Source organism: Dendropsophus ebraccatus, chromosome 7 (assembly GCF_027789765.1).
Source record: "Dendropsophus ebraccatus isolate aDenEbr1 chromosome 7, aDenEbr1.pat, whole genome shotgun sequence".
NCBI lineage: Eukaryota > Metazoa > Chordata > Amphibia > Anura > Hylidae > Dendropsophus > Dendropsophus ebraccatus.
This window is the reverse complement of record NC_091460.1, coordinates 86,689,471-86,710,443: the sequence shown is the minus strand read 5'-3', so window position 1 is coordinate 86,710,443 and position 20,973 is coordinate 86,689,471.

The following is a 20,973-nucleotide window of genomic DNA, read 5'->3' as shown; positions in this document are numbered from 1 at the left end:
AACGATGCCAACACTTTCAGAATGACACTGTGACATCAGGGGGAGCATGCCTGGGTGCACCCAACACCCCAAAATCACAGTATAATGCCACTCTCCGCAGCTGCGAATGAAAAATCTTTGCGAATGCTTTACGAGCGTTAACGGCAATGTTCACACATTTCCTTCATATTTCTTGCGCAGCGTTACATACATGATTCCAATGTGCGTCCGTAGAACGTCGTTATTCGCGCGTATCACGCATTACGCTGTATGAACGCTAGGCCGCAGCAGAGCAGAGATTAGGAGAGAGAAAAATGTCCAGGAGATCGTCCCGTGAAGAGCTGAAGCTCATGGTCAAAATCATGGATCAAATGGATTATGGGCTAGAACGTGTCCCTGTCACTAACCCCATTACACATAAAAGGCGGTTAATAAGAAAGGTGGTGTGTGCCCTCCAGCAGGATCTCAACAAGAGAAGGACCCCCGCCTAAATAAAAAAAAAAAATGGACAGACCTGAAATATAGGAGTAACCGGAAACTTGCAGAGAAAGTAATATGCTGTGAGCCTGATCAAGGGATATATACTGGAGCCTGATCAAGGGTTATATACTGGAGTTGTGATACTGGGATGTGTAATATACTGGATTCTTGAGAGTGTAATATGTAATATACTGTCATCTGCTATTGGGGTGTGTAATATACTGTGGACTTTTATGACCCTTTTACTTTGTACCCACAGAACCCCCACCCTATTGCCAACACATAGGCCCACATATATCATATTTTCCCTGCACCTGTCATGTTCAGCCCACAGCATATGGCCCTCCTCTCATAATATAAGTATTGAGCAGTTTTTAGGAATAAAACAGCCTAGGATGATGATGATGCTGATGATGAAGTTGATGACTTCTATACCTTTTGTTTTTTCTTTTTTTTTAAAGATATAGTGGAAGAATAAAGCAATTTCACATTGCTATAGTGACTTTGCACAGTGCTGTGTATGTGACCGGCAATTCTCGCTCACTGTTACTAACTGGTCAGACACTCCAAGGATGGGGACCTGGACAGCCAAAGGCTGTCCAGGCATGATGGGAGTTGTAGTTTTGCAACAGCTGGAAGGCTGAAGGTTCCCCATCCCTGTTCTATTGTATAGGAGCTGTCCAGGCATGATGGGAGTTGTAGTTTTGCCACAGCTGGAAGGCCGAAGGTTCCCCATCCCTGTTCTAGTGTATAGGAGCTGTCCAGGCATGATGGGAGTTGTAGTTTTGCAATTGATGTAGAGTCGAAGGTTCCCCATCCCTGCTCTATGCAAACAGCACAGCCGTCCACTTAAGTTTCTTGAAAGGTGAAGTCCAATGAAACTAACTGGGGATTATATATCATCCTGAAGCTGCTAAACAGGGATACACACCTCCTGCTCAGGGGCCCACCAATGGGTAGGGCCCACCGGGGGATTCCCATGCTCCCCTGTGGGCCAGTCTGAGCCTGCTTGCAGTGCAGGCCGAGTGCCTTACACACCACATGTGCTCAGAGGGAGAAGAGGAGAGCCGATACGGGGGAGCGTGTGGCAGGTCTTTGTTTTTATTTATTTATTTATTTATTTTTGGATAGTTCATACACCACCGAGGACAGAACCTCCCACACAGCCACCACTGAGAAGCCCAGCCTCTCTGACCCCATCGCCAGCAAGGACACCATCTCCCAAGAGGACACCTCCAGCATCGAGCTCGTCTTCAAATGGTAGGTAAAATAATGTTATACAGATTGAATTTCTTTCTAGAAAACACCGGCTAATTTGCGCTTTTATTTTTAAGCTCCGACCCTCTGGGACTGTCCGGGGCGTTTTTCCCCAGAGCCAACGGAAGCAAGGCCCTTACCAGCGAGCGGTAAGAACCTTCCCTTAATCCTCCAAACTCCTCTAGCATATAGTAAGGGAAGAAACTTGAGAAACTACAGGATGGAAATGATCATTTTTCACCACCTGTATAAGTTTTCTAATCATCACATAACTCTTTTCTACCTCAACAGTAACAGAGACCCTCAACCAGCTGACGGAGGACACAGATAACCTCTCTAGGAGGGCATATGGAGCAATGCGCACCTTAAGGGATGTGCAGCTGGGGCTAAGATATCTGAAGGGCCAGATTGACAAGTTTTTTTCAGTTTATTTCTGTTTTTCGTTTTTTGTTTTCCTAATTTTATAATTAAAATTTGTTATTATTTAGATCTCTATGCAGTGTTTGTATTGATTTCTTCCATTGGTTTTTGAATACACTATGCTGAAAGGCAGGCACTTCAGCTCAGCCTTCCAAGAACTAGGTAGCAGGCAGGCACTTCAGCTCAGCCTTCCAAAAATTAGGTTGAGGACCATCAAGCAAGCCGTGGAAGAATGAGGTTAAAGCCCATCAGGTGAGCCCTGGAAAAATGAGGTTGAAGCCCATCGGGTGAGCCCTGGAAAAATTAGGTTGAGGCCCATCAGATGAGCCTTGGAAAAATTAGGTTGAGGCCCATCAGGTGAGCCCTGGAAAAATTAGGTTGAAGCCCATCATGTGAGCCCTGAAAAAATTTGGTTGAGTACCATCAAGCAAGCCGTCGAAAAATGAGGTTGAAGCCCATCAGGTGAGCCCTGGAAAAATTAGGTTGAATCCCATCAGGTGAACCCTTGAAAAATTAGGTTGAGGCCCATCAGGTGAGCCCTGGAAAAATAAGTTTGATGCCCATCAGGTGAGCCCTGGAAAAATTAGGTTGAGTACCATCAAGCAAGCTGTGGAAAAATGAAGTTGAAGCCCATCGGGTGAGCCCTAGAAAAATTAGGTTGAGGCCCATCAGGTGAGCCCTGGAAAAATTGGGTTGAAGCCCATCAGATGAGCCCTGGAAAAATGAGTTTCAGGCCCATCAGTTGAGCCCTGGAAAAATTAGATGGGGGGGCCTTGAGTTGAGCCCCCGAAAATATTGGCCATAGTAGTCCCAAAAAGTTTTTCCTTTTGAAAATCACTTTGGGGCCCTTGAAGCGAGCCCCCGGAAAAATTGGGTCTAGTAGGCCCTACAGGTGCAGTCAGTGGTTGAGGAAGTAGGAGGTTGAAGAGGAGTACTAGGAGGTAATGTGAGGGGAAAGTGCACAAGGCACTTCACTGTTGGCTGCTTTACTGTGGTGGACAAGTTCGGAACTCTGGGTCTATCCAGTTGTTGTTCATCTTTATAAGCGTCAGCCGGTCAGCACTGTCCGTGGACAGCCGGCTGCGTTTATCGGTTAGAATTCCCCCGGCTGCGCTGAAGACCCTCTCTGACAGCACACTGGCAGCAGGGCAGGCCAGCACCTCCAAAGCATAGAGAGACAGCTCCAGCCATGTGTCCAGCTTGTTCACCCAATAGGTGAATGGCCCCGAGGGATCGGGGAGCACAGAGTCACGGTCTGCCATGTACTCCCTAAACATCCGCTAATACTTGTCCCTCCTGCTGCTAGGAGGCACCTCAGTGGTGGATGTTTTGCTCTGGGGTGCCATTAAAATGTCCCACATTTTGTCCAGTATTGGCTTGTTGCCCGTGGACCTTGCGGATGTTGTTCCGGTTGAACTCTCCTCTCTTTCGCTAGCAATGGTGGGTGGGAAGATCATCATCATCCGGCACAATAGGTATCACTTGCCTTTTACTAGGCAACTGGCACAATAGGTATCACTTGCCTTTTAATGGGCAACTGGTACAATAGGTATCACTTGCCTTTTAATGGGCAACTGGCACAATAGGTATCACTTGCCTTTTACTAGGCAACTGGCACAATAGGTATCACTTGACTTTTAATGGGCAACTGGCACAATAGGTATCACTTGCCCTTTACTAGGCAACTGGCACAATAGGTATCACTTGCCTTTTAATGGGCAACTGGCACAATAGGTATCACTCGCCTTTTACTAAGCAACTGGCACAATAGGTATCATGTGCCTTCAACTGGGCAACTGGCACACTAGATATCACATGCCTTTTACTGGGCAACTAGCACACTAGGTATCACGTGCCTTTAACTGGGCAACTGGCACAATAGGTATCACATGTCTTTAACTGGGCAACTGGCACACTAGGTATCACGTGCCTTTAACTGGGCAACTGGCACACTAGGTATCACATGCCTTTTACTGGGCTACTGGCACAATATGTATAAGGTTTACATGCCCTTAGTGGGCTAAACCAGGGACACTATAAGTCACTTGTACACACAGGGTACTGGAATGAATACAGCTACTGCTGCTGCTGCTGCTGCTGCTACTGTTATATCATCTATTTCTTAGCACTGAGAAGTGCTTTGGATGCAGACTCCAGAGATGACTTTTTTGCTTGATCTTAGCCCTGAAAAGGACTTTTGGGTTCAGTAGTAAGCCTGCCTAACCAAAACGTGGTCGAGTCTTAAACGATAAAGTTTTTTGACCATTTATTTTTAGTTAGCTTAGGTGATGATAATAATTTTTGCAATTTACATTAATCACCCAAAATGAATAGTTTTAGATGTAGATGTAGCTGAATTTCCTTTGAACCTTACCTCTGCCTCTGTGTTACTTTTCAATTCTTGTTAGCCAAGCCCCCTGAAAATCCGTACTTTGCCTGAGCTTTGTACGGATTTATATGACAGGCAGCCAGATGCAAGGCCAGACAGCCCCCACACTATACGTAAACCCCGATGGCCGGTACCCATCCTCCTTGCGGTGCCCGCGCTGTATTTGATCCAGGGCAGCTCATGGTGCTGGGGGTCCTGTGGCTGCTGCTTCCCGCTGTTTTCACTCACAAGGGGAGGAGGGTAAACTATGTGCCTCTCCACTGCTGCCCGGTCCCCTAGCCCTGCTGCTGGCTACCAGCATCTCTGCTACAACTGCATGGTCTATGTAAAGGAGAGTCCCCTGACAGCTATACCGGAGCCCTCCTATCTGGCCCGTACATACACCATGCCGCAGGAGAGCTCCGGTACAGCTGTCAGACGGCTCTCCTGTACATAGACTAGAGCCTCCCCACTGACATTCCATCACCTACCGCTGCTTCTGGGTGCCGGTATCTCTGCTACAACTCGTTATGGGCTATGTACAGGAAAGCCGACAGAGCGGTACCGGAGATCTCCCACGCTCTTATCTGGTGCGCACATACACCATGCCACACCAACTAATATCAGCTCTGCTACTCCTCTAGCGCCCCCCTCCCCCCCATCAAACTTGCTCTGCTTGGTATGCCACACCAGAGAGGCTGCAGCTGCTGTATCTAAGCCTCTGTTGTGTGATACTGCTGCTGTTGGGGTCTGTATCCTATCCCAGTTTGTGCAATGCCATCTGCATCTCTGACAGTGGGTGGAGGGATCTCAGCACATTCCTGAGGGAAGGAGATGAGGGATAGGCCACGCCCACTTTTAAACAGACCAGAGAAAAATTCATTTATTTGTCTGAGCCAAACAACTGGAGATATCTCTGCAAGCACACAAGATATCCACTCAAGTAAGGGCTCGTTTTAAAGAGTAACACGTAGGCTTTGTATTTGAATAATTTCATTTTTTGGCCACTTAAATTATAGTTACACTTTAAATATTCAAGGTCATGTGGTTCAGCTATCCAATGAGGGTAGACGCAGTTTAGACGCTGCGTGCGTACTCCCAGGGTCCCTCACGGCCTTCCTGAATGGTGATTGGATTAAAAAAAGTGCCAAGTGCGATGGGAGGGCTTTTAAATGTTTGCCGCGTATTCGACACACTACTCGATTGTATTCGAAAATTCTGAATACCGCAATATTTGATCGAATACCTACTCTATCGAATCATATTCGCACATCTCTATTCATCAGTATATGCAATTAGAAAATTGCATATATAAGTCCCCTAAGGGACAAAATTTTGTTTTTTAGGTTTTTTTTTTAAAGCTAATAAATGCCCCAATAAACATTTTTACTGCCCCCCTTTCTCAAATAAAAATATAAAAAATATATAAAAAACAAACACATATCGTAGCCAGCAGAATTGTCCGATCTATAAAAAAATAATATTGTTTCCGCGCAGTGAGCAGCGTAAATGAAAAGTGATAAAAAAAACACCAGGATTGCTGATTTTTTTAAATTAAATATTAGAAAAAAATTCATAAAAAAACAATCACAATTTTTCTCTTACACCAATATGATACTAATACAAACTAGAGATCATGGTGCAAAAAAAAAAGATACCCCCAACTAGCCCTGTAGGGGGAAGAATAAAAGTACTTTGGCTCTTGGCAAGGAGAAACATTGCTTCAATTTGACCTGGACATCTGGGCATCAATAACTTTTGGTCATGAAAGGATTAAATTGGTTTGCTAGGTATTAAAATACATACATGTGTGCTAAAAACTGCAAAAAAAAAAAAGAAAGAAAAGAAACACCTGGCTTTGCCTGCCTTATTCTTCCCTGCCACTTTCCCCTTATGTGTGCAAATGCATTTTCTATAGTTTAATGACTATGGAGGTCACTACTAGCCTGATGTGTCATGCTTTTCATGCTTGCTATGGATGACACAATAGCATGCATGGAGGAATGGCAGTAATGGGGAACACCCAAAATACAAGAAGACAGGGACTGGAGCAGGATATTTTTGTTACAGCAGTGCTGTACAGAGAATGTCATTAATCACATGTACATTGTCATGTAGCACAGGAGCCAGAAAACAGAGAACACAGTGCTCCATGGTGCAGTATCATCAAAACAGAGGTGGATCAAGTAGTTGTGGAAGACTGAGGCTGCATTCCCACATTCCGTGATCCTGACGGATCACGGACGTGGAGTGCATGTACCGGAGTCCCCCCGCGCCCGAACAGCATCTGTAATTAGATGCTGGGAGCGGAAGAGACTGTATTCATAAGCGCCGCGCTGTAGTAACAGCACCGCACGGCTGATTCATTACAGTGCGGCGCTTATGAATACAGTCTCCCCCGCTCCCAGCATCTAATTACAGATGCTGTCCGGGCGCGGGGGAGACTCCGGTACATGCATTCCACGTCCGTGATCCGTAAGGATCACGGAACGTGGGAATGCAGCCTAAGGCACAACTCTCCAAGTGTGTAGAGGGAGAACACTGATGCCTAGCCTGTCCTGCATACCCATGCCAAGGCAAATAGACAGATGCAGACCTTCACTCCTTGAGAAAGACAGGTTTAACAGGTGCAGCAAACTCCAGGTGGACACATGAGTATATAGCTTATAAAAATTTTATTAACATTAAAACAAGCATACAGCACAATGGGGGAGATTTATCAAACGGTGTAAAATTTAGACTGGTGCAAACTGGCCACAGCAACCAATCACAGCTCAGCTTTCCTTTCACCAGAGCTGGAAGCTGAGCTGTAATTGGTGGCTGTGGGCAGTTTGCAGCAGTCTAAATTTTACACCCTTTGATAAATCTACCCCAATGTGTTTCTAGGCTGGACTGGCCACTTCATTAGGTGCATAATTAGAGGTGTTCAATGTCATATTTAAATGTACAAATAGGAAGTGACAAAAAAAGCAACTGTGAAACCTACAGTATTAAATATTTCGTTTATCTACTCTTGTATTAAACTATTGTATTAAATGAGGGTCTTTTTCTTTCTGTGTAGTGTTATACTATTATATGTATTGTTCTATGTATTGTATTTTGTTGTGTACTGTCCGTTTAGGTGATGTCAGTTTTTGCTATTTTGTCAGTTCCTATTTTACATTTAAATATAGAATTGAACATCTCTAAATATGCAGCTGATGAAGAGGCCAGTCCAGCCTCAAAACATGTTATGCTGTATCCCTGTTTTAATGTTTTAATAAATTTTTATAAGCTCATGTATCCACCTGGAATTGGACGTGCCTGTTTAACCTGTCTTTTTGAAGTAGTGGAGGTCTGGATTAGAGATGAGCGAATCGGGTTCGGGCTCGAGTCCATCCGAACCCGAACGATCGGCATTTGATTAGCGGGGGCTGCTGAAGTTGGATAAAGCTCTATTGTTGGCTGGAAAATATGGATACAGCCAATGACTATATCCATGTTTTCCACATAGCCTTATGGCTTTATCCAACTTCAGCAGCCACCGCTAATCAAATGCCGAAAGTTCGGGTTCAGATGGACTTGAGCATGCTCGAGGTTTGCTCATCTCTAGTCTGCATATGTAGCACAAGAATACACTACTAATGATCTTTGCTATGTTTCTAGACTCCTGTGGTATAGAATTTAGATACAAAAAGAAGAAAGAGATTTTGCCTTATGCTGAATTACCTTTCTTCGTCCATGTTATCTAGTATGCTATTTCTAGGATTACTATAGCTCATAGTTGGCCCTAGCATTATTTAGCTATCAGCCACACATCCCCTATTACACAGGAAAATGTTCTTTGATATGTCAGAACTGAGTGATCAGCCAATGAGCAAGTATTTGTTTGTTTAGGGCTGATCACTGGCCCTTTTACACATGACAATATCTTTGGTAAAATGACATGGGGGGTTTTTAGTCGTAGTATGCAAGGTGTGTATGCAAGATATGACGTTTTTTTTATCTCTATTAAAACACCTTTGGTATTTGAGACAACTGTAATCTGTGGACGCCAATAAACCTTGGTTCTTGAGATAACTGAAGGGGAGGTGAAACCCGCAGCTCTTAATGTACACGGACGGCGCCGCGGGACATCGCGATCACATAAGTGGACCTGCGGCGCCGTCCGGTCCTCCAATGTCTCCATGGTGATCCCGGGGTCCTAATGAAGGTCCCCGGGGTCACCATGGAGATGCCTCATGCTGACAGGGGTGGCCGTACTATTGCCTGTCAGCATGAGGCATGATACAATACACTGCAGTACATCAGGTACTGCAATGTATTATATGAGTGATCTAAGTATTTTACACTAGTGTACAGTAATGTACACTAGTGTAAAAGTAAAAAAAAGTGAAAAAAAATTTTGCACCAAACACAACACAGCCCCCCCCCCCCAATAATAAAGATGCATTACATTCCCTATACCCAATAAAACGTGACATAAAAGTGATCAAAAACACAAATCCTATACATATTTGGTATCGCCACGTCCGTAACGACCCAATCTATAAAACTATATCAATAATTATATCGCACGACACACGCTGTAAAAAAAATAAATAAAAAAATAACAGTACCAGAATAGCTGTATTTTATCAATCCACTTTAGAAAATACGTCATAAAAGAGATCAAAAAGTCATATACATTTAAAACTTGGTATCAATAGAAACTACAGATCTTCTCGCAAAAAATAAGCCCAAAACCAGCTCTGTCGGCGACAGTTTTTGTGGGTTTTTGCTAGGAAGATAGTTTCTATTGCGCCAAAGTGATAATAGTTAAAAAAACCTATACAAATGTGGTATCACCGTAACCGTAATGACCCAGAGAATACATGTATTATGTAATTAGTGACCGCCGATACGGATTTTTACGGCGATCACTAATGGGCTCTATTCTGCTGCCATCAGCTCTTTATGGCGATGGTGCAGAATAGTGCAGCGGCGTCGGTAATGCCCGCAGCCCCCTCCTCTCCGCTACCAAAGGTAGCTGAGGGGTTGGGGCAGAGTGTGGGGTCAGTCCCGGCCAGTCCCCTCACCGGCGATCGCCGTTATTATCAGTATAACGGCGGCCACCGGTAACAGACATTGCCAGCGCAGCTGAACGCTTTCATCTCGTCTCACCGTGAATCCACAGTGAGAGGAGATGAGAACATGTCCCCCCCTGTCCCCAGAATTAACCCTAGTGACCTGGTCACTGACTCTACCCTCCCAGGGCGGCCATCTGATCCAAGATGGCCGCCGCCATCTCTGTGAACAGACTCTGTTCACAGTGATGGATTCCTAAAAATGATCAAAGCTTCATTCTCTCCACCACCGGAGGTGGCGGAGAGCATGGGGCAATGATCGGTGACCACCCGGTGTGGTCCCAGTACAAGTGATCAGCGGTATATACTATATACCACTGATCGCTTGTTCCAAATGGTGCCGGCACTTTTTTACGCCTGTCACCAAAGTCAAGTGCCCTGGATTACCCGTAACCACCCTGGATTACTTGTAACCACCCCAGATTACCTGTAACCACCCCAGATTACCTGTAACCACCCCAGATTACCTGTAACCTCCCCAGATTACCTATCACCACCCCAAATTGCCCGTCACCACCCCAGATTGCCTGCAACCACCCTAGATGGCCTGTAATCTCCCCAGATTGTCTGTAATCTCCCCAGATTGCCCGTATCCACCCCAGATTGCGCGTATCCACCCCAGACAGCCCATAACCATCCCAGACAGCCCATAACCATCCCAGACAGCCCGTCACCACCCCAGATTGCCCATCACCACCCCAGATTGCCCGTAACCACCCCAGATTGCCTGTCACCACCCCAGATTGCCTGTCACTACCCCAGATTGCCCGTAATCTCCCCAGATTGCCCGTAATCTCCCCAGATTGCCCGTGTCCCCCCCAGATAGCCCATAACCATTCCAGACAGCCCGTAACCACCACAGATTGCCCGTAACCACCCAAGATTGCCACCGACTGCCTGTAACTACCCCAAATTGCCTGTAACCACCCCAGATTGCTCGCAACCACCCCAGATTGCTCCTCGCAACCACCCCAGATTGCCCGTTGCAACCCCAGATAGTCAGTGAACACTACCAGATTGCCCGTCACCACCCCAGATAGCCAGTGAACACCACCAGATTGCCCATCACCACCCCAGATAGCCAGTAACCACCCCTAGATAGCCAGTAAACACCCCAAGATTGCCCATAACCACCCCATATAGCCAGTAAACACCCCAAGATTGCCTATAACCACCCCATACAGCCAGTAATCACCCCCAGATTGCCCGTAACCACCCCAGATTGCCCGTGACCACCCCAGATTGCCCATAACCCCACCAGATTGCCTGTTGCCACCTAAGATAGCCAGTAAACACCCCGAGATTGTCCATTACCACCCCAGATAACCAGTAAACACCCACATATTGCCTGTAACTAAAATGACACTCCTTCTCTTCTGAGCCCTGCCCATACAGTGGTTTATGCCCACATACCATTGTACTCAGGAGAACCTCCGTTACAAATTTTTTGGTGCTTTTTCTCCCCTGTTCCTAGTGAAATTGAGAAAATTTCAAACTAAACAAACATGTTATTGAAAAAATATTTTTTTTTTTTCGTTTTTATGGTCTAGTTTTGAATACTTTTCTCCAATACCTGTGGGGTCAAAATGCTCACCACACCCCAAGATGAATTCCTTGAGGGGTGTACTTTCCAAAATGGGGTGACTTTTGGGGGGGGTTCTATTCTGTAGACATTACAGGGGCACTGCAAAGGCACCTGGCTCTCAGAAACTTCTTCAGAAAAACCATGCACTGAAAATGCTAATTGGCGCTCCCTTCCTTCTGAGGCCCGCTGTGTGCCCACACAGTGGTTTAAGCCCACATATGGGGTACCATTCTACTCAGGAGTATCTGCGTTACATATATTGGGGTGCTTTTTCTCCCCTGTTCCTCGTGAATTTGAGAAATTTCAAACTAAACAAACATGTTATTGGAAAAATTCTATTTTTTCATTTTTACTGTCTTCTTTTGAATACTTTCCTCTAATACCTGTGGGGTCAAAATGGTCACCACGCCCCAAGATGTATTCTTTGAGGGGTGCACTTTCCTAAATGGGGTGACTTTTGGAGGGGGGTTATTCTGCTGACACTACAGGGGCACTGCAAACGCACCTGGCGCTCAGAAACTTCTTTAGCAAAATCTTAACTGGAAATGCTAATTGGCACTCCTTCCCTTCTGAGCCCTGCTGTGTGCCCACACAGTGGTTTATGCCCACGTATGGGGTACCGTTCTACTCAGGAGAACCTGCAATACATATATTGCGGTGAGTTTTCTCCCCTGTTCCTCGTAAAAAATTGAGAAATTTCAAACTAAACAAACATATTATTGGAAAAATTCTATTTTTTCATTTTAACTGTCTTCTTTTGAATACTTTCCTCTGATACCTGTGGGGTCAAAATGGTCACCACACCCCAAGATGTATTCTTTGAGGGGTATAATTTCCAAAATGGGGTGACTTTTGGGGGGGTTCTATTCTGCTGACATTACAGGGGCTCTGCAAACGCACCTGGCGCTCAGAAACTTCTTAAGTAAAATCTGAACTGGAAATGCTAATTAGCGCTCCTTCCCTTCTGAGCCCCGCTGTGTGCCCACACAGTGGTTTATGCCCACATATGGGGTACCATTGTACTCAGGAGAACCTGCGTTACAAAATTTGGGGTGCATTTTCTCTCATGTTTATTATGAAAATGAGATACTTTAATCTTAACAAATATATTATTGGAAAATTTCTATTTTCCATTTTTTTCCGGCCTAATTGTGAATACTTCCCTCCAGCCCCTGTAGGTTTAAAATGCTCATTATACCCCTAGATTAATTCTTTACGGTGTCTAGTTTCCAAAATGGGGTCACTTATGGGGGTTTCCAGTATACAAGCCTCCTAAATCAACTTAAAAAAAGAACTGGTCCCTAAAAAAATCAGTTTTGGAAATTTCATGAAAATTTGATAATTTGCTGATACATTTCTAAGCCCCGTAACACCCTAAAAAAGTGAAGTATGTTTATGAAATGAAGCCAGAATAAAGAGGACATATTGATAATGTGACTTACTAACTAATTTTTGTTATGTGCCTTTTTTTTTAAAAGCAAACAATTTCAAAGTTTGCAAAGTGCAAAATTTTCTAATTTTTCATTATATTTTGATAGTGACCAAATTTTGCCGCTAACACAAAGTATCATATGTTTCGAAAAAACTATCTCAGAATCGCTAGCATATGTTAAAGCATCACTGAGCTATAAGCCATAAAGTGAGAGAGGTCAGATTTTGAAAAATGAGCCTTGTCATTAAGGCCCAAACAGGGTTGGTCCCTAAGGGGTTAAATAGCTTTGTTCCATGGGTGTCCAGGAGGCTACTCTATGCCCTATATACCCTGCCACAGTTCTGCAATGTTTATGTAAATTGTAACGTATACCCATCTCCTGAACATTCTACCATTTATTTCCATTACGGATCAGCAAAAACGCTCAAAAAATACAGATGCTCCAATGGACTTCTGTGGGACAATCTGTGATGCAATTGCAGTCCATACTAGAGCTTGCCAGTAGTTTTTTCAGCAGCATTTTTGCAGAATATATGGATCAATTAGTCTTTACTTTCTACTGTCTCCCCTTTGCCTCTTCATGGCCATTGCCATTCCCCATCTGTCTCCTACCAAGCTCCCTCCACCTACACAGTGGCGAAGCAAAAGGGGTGCAGGGGGGCAATTGCCCTGGGTGCTAAATCCTTAGCGACGTAAAGTCTGACAGATCAGATGATCTTCAGATTTTGTGCCAAATAATGTAAAGTGAGTGGAGACGCATACAGTGTATGAAATGCTACTCAATGTTGTATAAGAGCAGGAAATCTGATGGTCAGTGCTCATGTTCATTCTGTTGCACTCTACATTACTGCATCTACATAATGGGAGAATCTGTCTAATAGGGACATCTACATAATTAAGGAGGCCTGTTCAATTGGGATATCTACCTAATAAGGAAAAATCTGTATTATGGGGACATCTACTGTAGCTAATCAGGAAAAATTACCACCCACTGGAAACATCTACCTAATGGGGGGGAATTATCTATCTACTGGGGTCATCTACCTAATGGGAGGAAATAGGGAAATTACCTACAAACTGGGAAGACCTATTTACATACTAGGAAACATATCTATGTGTTCTCATCCTTTCCAACAATCGCTCCCCCTCAACCCACTTACCTACAAACTCTTACCATGCAGTGCACCAAGGGAGGTAAAAATTGAGGGGCTATGGGTGGAAAAATTATGTTTGTCAAACAAATTTTGTGGAGACAACTATAGGAAGACATCACCTTTGAGCTTTAACTGCACCCATCACTCATACCGATTCTTCTTGTGTAGTGTTACTATAACCACTATATGGTTATTGTATGTAACCACTTACATTCATGGGCTGGGTTGGGGAAAACACAATACCTTGCCTTGACCTTAATGCCCTAACCCAACAGAGAGCTTTTCCTAACAGAGACCCTTTTACTTTCTGTCTCCCTTTGCTGCTTATCTCTTTCCCTGACACTTTACACCTGTTACGTTCTCTGCATGTTAAAGCCCTGCCAACCTGTGTCCTCCACAGTTCCCTATTTTTCGTACAGAATTCCTGTTACCTATCTCCCCTTGTGCTTCTCTCTCCTCAGAGAGAGCCTGATATTTTCTCTCTGTCCTCTTGCCCCCTTACAGAGCCTTTGCTACCTACTGTCTCTCCACTGGCTTCACACAAAGCCCTTACCATGATGCCCCTTCGCAAATGACAGCTCATAACTCCTATCTTCATTGTGCCCTGCTCTCGCCACTCCCTCCCTGTCTCTGGAGTCGAGAAACAAATCCTTAGAGAAACATAGATTTTAGTCAGTAATGCCAGTACATGCACATTTTGTTTTCTGTAGGAAACCTGTATACAGTATATATATGGTTGGCAGGCAAGTTTGCCAGAATATACAATGCTCTCTGTTCTGTGTATTCAGGTGGACTAATATTCTGCCATGAATAATCATAAAGTAATATCTATGTCCACCCTGCAATTACAACATTTGCCATTACCATAATAAAGCTCTGAAGACATGAAAGCAATTTCTAAACTTTAATTTTAATATTAATATGGTGATATATTGCCTTTGCAGTGCCTACTCATATTTTATTTAAAGCCTGTGGTAAGAAGGAAAAGTAGAGATGTTAACTATATGAGATTCCTGTGAAGTGAGATCAGAAGCAAAGCAGAATGTGTGATAGCACAATATGGCAGGTAGAAAGAGAGATTAAAGAGCTTGCAAAAGGGGAACACAATGAAATTTCTATGATGCGAGGACAAAGAATAGGAATATATCCAATATTAGATATCAAGGCTACAAGGAATGAGCAATATTACAATGAATATTTTAGTAGCAATATTCATTATAATATGGGAAAACTAGCAAAGTCTCAAGGTATAAGCAAGCCTGAAGGAGCAAGAATCTTGCTAATAGGAAGATGGGACAAAACATTATGAAAATGCTTCCATTATAAGAATTCTTATGTTTAAGTAATGTTGAAGAAACAATATCTAAAATAGATGGAATCACAGTAGAAGTGATAGAAAAGCACTACACTAGACATGTGCAGGAAAGCTTGTTGTTATGCTACGCTCACTCTGCTGGACTGACAGAAATAGCTTGGTATAAAAAAGACCTTTAAGACTTCCTGTTTCAGACAGACCAATGGAAACAAAGCTTTTTACTGCCCTCCTGTGCTTACCTAGGTTACTGCATGTAATGTAATGTAAAAAGATTGCAGTAGTGATTACAGGACATGTACCTTTCCCAAAGGGAGGATGTAAACATATTTTCCTGAATTATAATTCATTGAGTAAGGTTCACTAGCATGCTGCTTTTATAACGTATTGTGTATAAAAACATACATACATTCCTTTAAACATTGATTGCCCTACACTAATGCAAATGTATTATTTTCAGAAATTTCTATGTAAAAAGTTTTGATTTACCATTAGCAACTGCATTTTAGAAGAGGTCATAATAATCTCCCAAACTTTGTGAAAACATCTATTATCGTATAAATGAGCATATTAACACTGGTGCTAAATTAAAGGGGTTATACTGGATTAGAAAAAACACAGCTACTTTCTTGCAAAAACAGCATCACCCCTTTCCTTAGGTTGTATGTGGTATTACAATTCAGCACGGACTGGAGAGAAAGGAACGGCTGCACATCCCATCTGATACTAATGCCGAAGGCTGCCCCCAAACGACACAAGTATGGATATGGTGTTAGACTTACCACTGGTGCTTTCACAGAATGGGAAAGACATAAGGTACTGACATGTGAGCACAGGCATATCCTGCTAATTTTGGTCATGTGGGTCTTACAAAGGAGTGCGAGCTGTTCAGGAGAGGGAGAACTGTAAAACACGGACTGGAGAGAAAGGAACGGCTGCACATCCCATCTATGGCTGATACTAATGCCGCTAGGCCTATATTAAAAATCAACACCAGAGTGTCTGTATATGATTTGATCAAGCCATAATAGCCCCGTGTACCAACGTGCAGGTCCTCTGGTTCACACGGGTCCCTACGCTAACTCCACACCGTGTCGGTCAGTGACCGCCACCCTTCCAGGGAAGGGGGGCCATGGAACGGCCCTGCAACCTGGCCTTACAATTTAGCGTCAATCAATTTAATACAATTCAGCTCCATCCGCTGTGCTGTTTCAGTGAAGATCATCCTGGCTAGTACGTACTGCCATACCGGCCAGATGAACTTAATTTATGTTGAATTGGGATGCGGGCGCATCCGCGTGCGTTCGCATCCCAATTTACCATAGCACACAATGGAAAGTACAGCCTGAACCACACTTTCCATTTTGTGAACTGAAAGTTCTGTGCGGCCACTATTTATTAAATGTTAGTTTTCCATGTGGCTGTTTGCAGTCCCGGCCGGAGCATATACTATGTGTATACACTTCGGCCAGGGTTCCATTCATTTTCAATGCAAAGTTTCTTTTGAATTAATCACGGCCATTGTTGCAAATTGCAACAACGACAATGATTAATTAAAAAAATGCATTGTGTGAACGTAGCCTAAAGCTGCGTTCACACGTTATAAATTCCCATAATTTAACCACATCCAACTTAACTAATCATCTGCTGGGCCTTTAAACAAGATAATACATTACCTGCCCGTGCTCCAGCCTTTCGTCCTGCTCAGCCAGTCAATGCGTTGCGGTGGGACAGCACACTGATTGCTTGAGCAGGATGTCAGTGATCGTGAGCATGGACAGGTGATTTATTATCTTGTTTAAAAGCCTGGCAGCTAATTAGTTAACAAAGCAGTGGCTACATTCTCACAGTGGATTGAAAATCTGCTGCGAGAATCCAAAGCCACAGGGCATAACTGTACTGCATATCACATAGAATTTTAATGTGGGACTCAAAGTGTGAAATCCTCTGCAAATGTGGTACATGTGAACGCAGCCTTAAGGGGAATTATATTCTAACTAGCTTATCTGATGTCCACAGTTTTAATGCTTCTTGTCTTACATATCTTGTATTTGATGAGCTGAAACTTGACTATTTATTCCAATTACTTATGAAGTAACATTAAATTTTGTATTGACTTATAATAGTGGCTGATAACTCATAAGGGAAAACTATTTTCTTTGAGTTGACCACAGACGACTTTCACTACTAAGCGCATAAATATTTTATTGAACTAAAAACACCCCCACACCTCTTTTTATTGAAAATAAAATAAAATCAGACATAGTGCTCAAAATATTGATATCTGAAAAGCAAAAAGGAAAGACAAACAAAGGCAAAAGCAGCAGAACATCCATCATTTTGACCGGTGTTTTGCTCCTTTACAGTCTGGCCATAGGAGGTTGTAAGGGTACACAGAATCCACATTTAAAGGGGTTATCCAGAGAAAATCTTTTTCTTTCAAATTAGCTGGTTTCAGAAACTGATATAGATTTGTATTTTACTTCTATTTAAAATTCTCAAGTTTTCCCATACTTCTCAGCTGCTGTATGTCCTGCAGGAAACAATGTTTTCTTTTCAGTCTGACACAGTACTCTCTGCTGCCACCTCTGTACGAGACAGGAACTGTCCAGAGCAAGAGAGGTTTTCTATGGGGATTTGCTACTGCTCTGGACAGTTCCTGTCTCAGACAAAGGGGTCAACTGAATCCAACAAAATTTCCATGGGTCCGCTCAATACTATTCCTAAATATGTATGGGAGCAGTATACTACAGAGGGAGGATGACCAAAAATAGATTACACAGGGATTGAATGTATAGAAATCTGTACAGAAGCTTTAGGCATAAATAGCAGGCTTTTTTTTTTCAGCGACTGGATTTCTCTGACCACATTAAGCATATTCTATTATTTATGTTTCGGGGGTAGAGTAGCAAAGTCTTCTAAGCTATTCCACTCAGTAAAAATATAATAAGAAATCTGACAGTTCTCATTGCAGCCATTCAACTCAGTCTGCCATGAATTCACCAGAAATTGAAGCTCTGATCTAAATATGAAGAGACATTAGATTTATTAAAAAAAAAGCCCATCCACAAGGCTAGTATGATGGCATTTTGTCCTTGTTTTATAGACCTGTAAGTACTGTATTGGCGATCCATAGAATCAGGCTCAGACTGAACCACAAAGGAGCAGGGGAATCCCCCAGTGGGCCCTACCCTTTGGTGGGACCCTAAACAGAAAGTGGGCATCCCTGTCTAGCAGCTCCAGGATGACATATAATCCCCCAACACTGCAGCAGATGTCTTTCACCTGTTGGCGCTATATTAATAAACGGAGGAATGCCAGGGGGACTATGCTGGGCCAGATGAGTATGTGGTTGGTTGGTTTTTTTTATTTACTACAAAAAGGGGTCTGTCTCTGGCGGGTTAGCATGGGGGTCGCGATATGGGTGGGATTACCTACGAAGGTATTACCTAAGAGGTGGTTATAACAGTGGGGTTACTGGGGTTACTATAGTGGGTGTGACAAAGATATAACCTACATGGAAGATGCAATTTACTGGGGTATGGGTGTGTGGCTATGGGGACTACCTATAGTGGGATGCTACATACTGGATGGGTTAACAACCAAGGAAGGGGGGCTATCTACAGGAGAAATAACCTTACTATAATATAGATTGCAGAAAGGGGACCTATACTCTATCTATACTACATGGAAGCACAGAAAGGGTCTATATTATATGGGGGCATAGAAGGGGCCTATACTATATGAAGGCACAGAGGGGGAATAATAATATATGAGGGCACAGAGAGGGTCTGTGCTATATGCAGGCACAGAGAAGGTTTGTTTACCACATGGGCAAAGAGTGGCACATATTGGGCATAATTGCATATATGGTGGCATAGAGAAAGCACTTTTTCAGTATGGAGCAATACAGATAAGAACGAGGATAATGCTGGAAGGAGTGAGAAGCGCAAAATGTTTGGTAGATTCTGCAGAGATAAGTCACGTGACCTAAAATTCTTACACAGATTCGCCCTGTAAATCACTGAATGAAATTGCGCTGTAATCACTTATAAGGTCTGCAGAGCCTGTGTACAGCTTGGATCTACTTCTATATGGTCACTGCTAAGGGAGAATATTAGTCTATATAGTGGATTTTATTCAGTGACACTTTAGTGGTGTTTTACAGTCACTGTATGGTAGTGGTCATGGTGTGACTGTATTTGTCTTGTATATACTAGTTGTATTGGTAATGTATGTGTTTATTTGGTGGATTTTATTTGGTAACTATATTGATATTATCCAGTCACTGTATGGTGAGGGTAGTAGTCATGGTTTGACAGTGTTATTTGTCCTGTATATACTAGTATTATTGGTAATATATGTGTTTATATAGTGGATTCTATTCAGTGAAAGTATAGTGGTATTAGTTACTATGTGGTGGTAAAGGTAGTGGTCATGGTGTGGTGATATTGTTTATCACTTATATACTGGTATTATTGGTAGTATTGGTCTCGGTTTACTTAGTAAAAGTATGGTGATAACATGTATGATGATAATATATACTTCTTGTATACTGGTATTATTTGGTAACTAGAATTTCTATTTAGAGATAAACAGTATCATCAGACATTTAGAGATGAGTGAATCTTTGAAAAATCCAGTTAGCAATTTTTAACCACAAAATTTGTGAACTTTCCAAACGAAACTTTATAAATCACACTAAAAAACAGCTAAACAATTGCAAGTGCTTAGCTGTTTTATGTTCGCTCACCTATACTTATCGCTCCCCCGGTGTCCTCCTCCGGGTCTTCCACATTCTTAGGCTTCTCCAGCCCGCTCAGCTAATCACTGACTGAGGGAGAGCTCCTTGGCCAGTGATTGGCTAAGTGAGCCATAATTCTTGAGATACAAGAGTGATAGCCCACTCAGCCAGTCACTGGCCTCGGCGCTGTCCCTTCTTAATCAGTCAGTGATTGAGCGGAGGGTGACAGCCCACTCAGCCAATCACTGACTGACTAAGAAAAGACAGTGCCTTAGCCAGTGATTGGCTGAGTAGGCTGTTACTCTTGTGTCTTGAGATTGACAGCTGGCTCAGCCAATCAATATTTTTAGGTGCCCTAAATTTGCTCTGGGGCCGTACTGTACAGTACCTCAGATCACTGCTGAAGCCTACCATCTAGTGTGCAATCCCCATTAGATAAATAGATAGATGATAAAGATGGTATATGAGGTAGACAGAGATCCAGAATGGATTAGATAACAAGAACAAAACAACCAGCTGAAGCCTTTTAATGATTTGCAAGCTTATTACCTATATCAATATTATATGTAGGCATAAATAGGTTAAAGGACGTTTCCAGGATTTAAAAAAACAAACAAAAAAACAAAAAAACATAGTTTCTTTTTCCCCAAAACAGAGCCACACCTGATATGTGGGGGTGATATGGTAGGTGAGCTGCTGGGATTTCAGTGCCAGGATTGAGTTTAAATAAATATATGTGTGTGTGTGTGTGTGTGTGTGTGTGTGTGTGTGTGTGTGTGTGTGTAATATAGTGGCCATGTTCTGATCAGCACTCTCCTCTGCACAGCAGAAGGTAACATTTGCTAGTCATTTACCCATGAAATGTTACCTTCTGGTGTGCAGAGGAGAGGTGACTTTAGTGACTTGAGTGTCTTTGACCGTGGGCAGGTTTTTGGTGCCATTATTTGTTAATCTGCTGTTCTTCTAGGCTTGTTCACCACAGAATCAAATGTGTATCATGACTAGTGATGAGCGAACATGTTTGCAAATGTTCGCATATTCGTGCGAACATGATGCTAATTGTTTGTGTTCGCCAATCAAGAACAATTTGTTTGATGATCAGAATGGTTATAACAATCATTTTCAAATATATTCAAA